Below are 6,000 nucleotides of genomic sequence, written 5' to 3'. Positions count from 1 at the left end.
CCTTTTTGATGATGACAAAACAAAGGTTTGAAATGAGATTTGATGATTGCAATAAAAAAACTCCCCCTTTCTCAATAGACAAGAACTCCCCCTTACTTAGTGAATCATAAAAAAGATTTTGAAAAACTCCCCCTCACTTGGCTGCCCAACCGAATTAAACAATTATCCAAAATATGACAATTAAGCAGCCAACATCCAGCATTTTACCAATTCAATCCATCAGCCAATCCAAATTTGATTAAATCATCAATCATCAATCAATCCAGTCCTCTCCCCCTTTTTGTCATCACAAAAGGGCAATCAATCACATCCATCTCATCCACAAACATCATTCAAAAATACTTAAACATTCACACAATCATCCATAAAATTCATTACATCCACACAATCATCATTCAAAATACTTAAACATCTATCAAACAGTACCAAAAGAAACATAAACATAATCATAACCAAATGTTGAATTCATCTACATATCCATTGTTGAACACCACAAACATATGAAATAAACAAAATGTAAATGTCCTAAATGGTGAACTATGTGGATCCAGGTGTTCTTCGCGAGAGCTGATATTGGGAGAGGTCCTCCTCTTCAGTTTCTTCATCATCTGCAGCAGTCTCTTCAACTGGTGCCTTGCCTTTATCTGTTGTGGAAGGGCCATGAGGAGTCACAGGAGTTGATGAACCAGGGTCTGGAATTGATGAGCTTGGATCAGTGGGGTGTGGTTCTTTGTCATGGGAAACTTCCTCAACCACAGGTGGGGGAAAAAGAAGGTTCTTTTTGTCTAGGAAGGCTGTTTGTTGCTCAGAGGACATGGTGAGCATTAGACCATGTTCTAGAAGAAGAACATGCTGTTTGAGTTCACGAAGGAACTCAATCACTTCATCATTGGAGGAGGAAGCTGCTTTAGTGGCAGACTTCCTGGGATGAATGGGAGTGAGTGAAACAGATGAAGGATCATGTGCAGTCTTAGACCTCTGTTCACTAGATGATGACCCCTTATAAGCCCACAGATTATCTTTAAAAACAAGATTTTTCCTTTCAAAATATCCTTTGGTAAAGGCATAAGAAGATGCTTCTTTGGGACAAACACCTAGAATTGGAACTTTGTAAAACTCAAAAATCTTTTGAAGAAACTTTCCATAGGATAATTTTCTGCGAGAATCAGTGGCATAGCGAAGTAAAAACTTGCACATGACAAAACCGAAATCACTACGAATTTTTTCTCGAAAACAGTAAAAGAGATACAACTCCATTTTGTTTGCATCAGTTCTATGACCATCAGTGGGTACAAGCAGGTTTGAAATGATTGAAAAGGCAATTAGATTCACAGGAGCAAGATCATTCAGTTTAGCATCAGCAGGGGAGGAAAAACTTCTTTTAAAATAAGTTAACATTTTAGCCCCATCAAAATGATTATCAGCAGTAGGGTGCTCTTCATAGGAAAAGAAATTTGCAATTTTATCCTTGCATCCAGGTTCAATAGTAGTTTTTAAAATATCATTCACAATTTCAGAATCAAAGACTAAGTCTACCCCATTAACCCTGGACATAATCTCAGTCTGATCAGTGCCTTTCCTAAGATTAGCAAAGAATTGATGCAGCATTTCAGGGTAATAAACATTGGGCATAGAAACGAGATGTGACCATTTCTGGAAAGCAAATAGACTCAGAATGGATTCTAAACCTATGTGGCGAAATTCAGAGGAGTTTACAATTCGTTGAGGGATGACACCTTTCTGGGATATCCAGGAGTGTTTGTCTTTTGCAGCATCATCAAAGAATGTAGGGAGTGTGGCTGATTTTGGAGGCGGTTGAGAAGAGGTTCCCTGTCCAGATTCAGGCTGAGAGGTGGGTTGTGGAGTAGGCCGTGACATTTGACCTTTTACTGCTCCTCTCTTGAAGCGTTTGGAAGAACGTTTGACCGTAGGAAGATCCTCCTCCTCATCCCTGAGTGGATGCTTGCGTCCGGCAGTAACCTTTCCTCCTCTTAGATTCACCATTGTGCGAAATGTGTGGAATGAAGGATGCAAATGATGCACACAGTAGTAGGGAAGTGAATCACACAGAAATTTTGGGACAAAAAGGCCTTGAACAAGATTTGACAGAGCGGTTATGAGAAAGTAGGGTTTTGAGGAAAATTTGGGAATTTACGAATTGTTAAGCGATTCGGTGAAATGATCAGGAGAAATGAATCGCAATCAACCAGGAAAAGTTTTGTTTGAGTCAATTTGGGAATGAGAGCTTCAGAATGGTATGAATTTGAGAGTGAGAAATGAGAGAGTTGTCGTCCGAGAGGAAATAGAAGAAAAAGAGTTTGAAGCAAATGAGGGAGAAAGTTATTTTAAAAAGTGAGCCGTTGCACTGTCGGACGGCCGAACGAAGTCGTGTGTCCGACAGCTTCGTCCGAACAGGTGTTTTCTGGAAAAAAATAGCTGAAGAACATTATCGGACGTCCGTTCATCTTCTTTCGGACGTCCGAAGACTTTGAGAAATTTTAAGATGATTTTTCGATTATTCCCAATTTTGATCTTAGATGAGTGAACTGATCTAATGGTAAAGCTTTGGTAAAAATATCAGCAAATTGATCTTTAAAACAAACATAATTTACACAAATTTCACCTTTTTGAACAAGATCTCGAATAAAGTGGTGTTTTATATCTATATGCTTTGTCCTAGAATGTTGAATTGGATTTTTGGTCAAATTAATAGCACTAGTATTATCACAGAATATAGGCATGCAGTCATATAACAATCCAAAATCATTCAAGGTATGCTTCATCCATAAAAGTTGAGCACAACATGCACTAGCGGCAATATATTCCGCTTCGGTTGTAGACAAAGATATTGCATTTTGCTTTTTGCTAAACCAAGAAACTAAGCAATTACCAAGAAAGTGACAAGTTCCACTAGTACTTTTTCTGTCCACACGACAACCACCAAAATCCGCATCCGAATATCCATATAAAGCAAATTCACAAGATCTAGCATACCAAAGACCATAGTCTAATGTACCTTTCAAATACCTAAAAATTCTTTTAACAGCATTTAAATGTGATTCTTTTGGACAAGATTGAAATCTAGCACACAAGCAAACAGCAAACATAATATCAGGTCTACTTGCGGTTAAATAGAGTAAGCTTCCGATCATACCTCTATAGTGCTTTTCATCCACATGATTACCTTCTTCATCTTTGTCAAGTTTTGTAGAAGTGCACATTGCAGTTCCAACTTGCTTTGAGTCTTCCATGCCAAACTTTTTCAGCAATTCCTTGGTATATTTTGCTTGATTTATAAAAATTCCCTCAAGGGCTTGATGTATTTGAAGTCCAAGGAAGAAATTTAATTCTCCCATCATACTCATTTCAAATTCACTTTGCATAGTGGTGGAAAAATCCTTGCATAGATACTCATTAGTAGCACCAAAAATAATATCATCAACATATATTTGCACAATAAGAAGGTCATTTAATACTTGCTTAGTAAACAGTGTGGTGTCCACAAAACCTCTTTTGAAACCATTTTCAATCAAGAAACCACTTAATCTTTCATACCAAGCTCTTGGAGCCTGTTTTAAACCATATAATGCTTTAGATAGTTTAAACACATGACTTGGAAATTTTGTATTTTCAAAACCGGGAGATTGATCCACATATACTTCTTGATCAATAAAACCATTTAAAAAGGCACTTTAACATCCATTTGAAACAATTTGAAACCTTTGAAACAAGCAAAAGCAAGAAGCATTCTAATAGATTCTAATCTTGCTACGGTAGCAAATGTTTCATCAAAATCAATTCCTTCTTCTTGTGCATATCCTTTAGCAACTAATCTGGCTTTATTCCTTATAACAACACCTTTATCATCCAATTTATTTCTAAATATCCACTTTGTGCCAATGATAGGTTGATTTTGAGGTCTATCAACAAGTGTCCAAACCTTATTTCTCTCAAATTGGTTAAGTTCCTCTTGCATAGCCAAAATCCAGTTATCATCCTTTAAAGCATCATCGATGTTTTTGGGTTCAAAAAGAGAAACTAAAGCAAAATTGTCTATCAATATTCTAGATGAAGAACGAGTCTTTACCTTTTCGGATGGATCACCAATTATAAGCTCTCTTGGATGATTTTGGCTGAATTTCCAAGCATTGGGAAGGTCTTTGACTGAATCATCATTCTCATCTTCATCACCCTTTTCTTGATCATTATGAGCTTCATCCATCATTTCCATTGCTGCTGGTTTAGATATTCCTTCATTACCAATTTTCAGCTTTTCCATTCCTTCACGAACACCTACATCATCATCCTCACACGAACTTTTGGAATTATCATCATTAGTTTCATCAAATGTTATGTGAATGGCTTCTTCAATCACAAGAGTCCTTCTATTAAAGACTCTATATCCTCTTTTGTTCTCACAATAACCCAAAAATATTCCTTCATCAGATTTTTTCTCAAACTTACCACGATGTTCCTTTAAATTTAAAATAAAACATTTACAACCAAAGACTTTGAAATATCCAACCGTAGGTTTTTTATCAAAAATCAGTTCATAAGATGTCTTATTCAAAATGGGTCTCAAAAGGATTCTGTTAATCACTTAACATGCAGTGTTTACCGCTTCAGCCCAAAGGTATTTTGGCAAGCTACATTCACTTAACATAGTTCTAGCAGCCTCTTGTAGTGTCCTATTTTTCCTTTCTACAACACCATTTTGTTGTGGAGTTCTTGCAATTGAAAACTCATGTGTTATGCCATTATGATCACAGAAATCTGGAAAACCACAATACTTGAATTCCGTTCCATTATCACTTCTAATCCTAACAATTTTTAAGCCAAGCAGATTTTGCACTTTAGCAAACAATGAAGTGAAATTCTTGAAGGCATCATCCTTATGAGCAAGAAATATCACCCAAGTATATCTAGAATAATCATCCACAATCACAAAGCAGTATTTCTTACCTCCCAAGCTAGTGATTTGAGTATGACCAAATAAGTCAAGATGCAAGAGTTCTAAAGGTTTAGAAGTTGAAACACACTTCTTTGGTTTAAAAGAAACTTTTGTTTGCTTTCCAAATTGACATGCATCACAAATTTTATCCTTTTCAAAACAGATTTTTGGCAAGCCTCTAACCAGCTCCTTTTTTGAAATTTCCTTTAGTAAATCCATGTTAAAATGACAAAGTCTCCTATGCCACAACCAAGGATCTTCATTTGAAGCTTTAAGACATTTGAAGCTAGAAGAATCAATTTTATCAAGAACCACAATATATATGTCGTTAAACCTTTTACCTTTGAACACAACATTATATTTGGAATCAAGCACAATGCATTCATGCTTTTTAAACAACACATTCAAGTCTTTATCACACAATTGACTAACACTAAGCAAGTTATAACCTAAATTATCAACTAAGAGCACATTATGAACAAAAGTTTCACCATCCTTACCAACATCACCTATTCCAATTGTCTTAGCTTTCACATCATCACCGAATGTCACCTTTCCACTTGATTTTGATTTTAGCTTTATGAACAAAGAGGGATCACCGGTCATATGCCTTGAGCAGCCACTATCAATAAACCATTTGGACTTGTTTGAGCCTTTTTCCTCATTATCTCCAATAGCCATGAAGGCCATTTGAGCTGATTCTTCCTCTTCTTCAACTTCCCCTTCAGAGTTGCATTCATTCCAAGTAATCTGGAAGTTGTTGAATCTTGGCTTTCGATCAGCTTTCCCATCTTTCATTTTCTTCATGGGGCATTCGTTTGCATAGTGTCCAGGCTGTCCACATTCATAGCATTTATCCACTAGCTTCTTGTTGAATTCTTGTTTTCCTTTGTTCCTTGCATTTGATGAATAATTTTGAAATTGATTGCTAGGTCCTCCCTTTCTAAACTTCCTTTTATTCAAGATTCTCTTGAAGCCTCTTGTGATGAGAGCAAGATCATTATCATCACCATCCGAGTCTTCATCATCCAAGTGAGCTGGATCATCTT

The sequence above is a fragment of the Coffea eugenioides genome, chromosome 4, assembly GCF_003713205.1.
Source record: "Coffea eugenioides isolate CCC68of chromosome 4, Ceug_1.0, whole genome shotgun sequence".
In the NCBI taxonomy this organism is placed as follows: domain Eukaryota; kingdom Viridiplantae; phylum Streptophyta; class Magnoliopsida; order Gentianales; family Rubiaceae; genus Coffea; species Coffea eugenioides.
Note: the sequence above shows the minus strand (reverse complement) of the source record.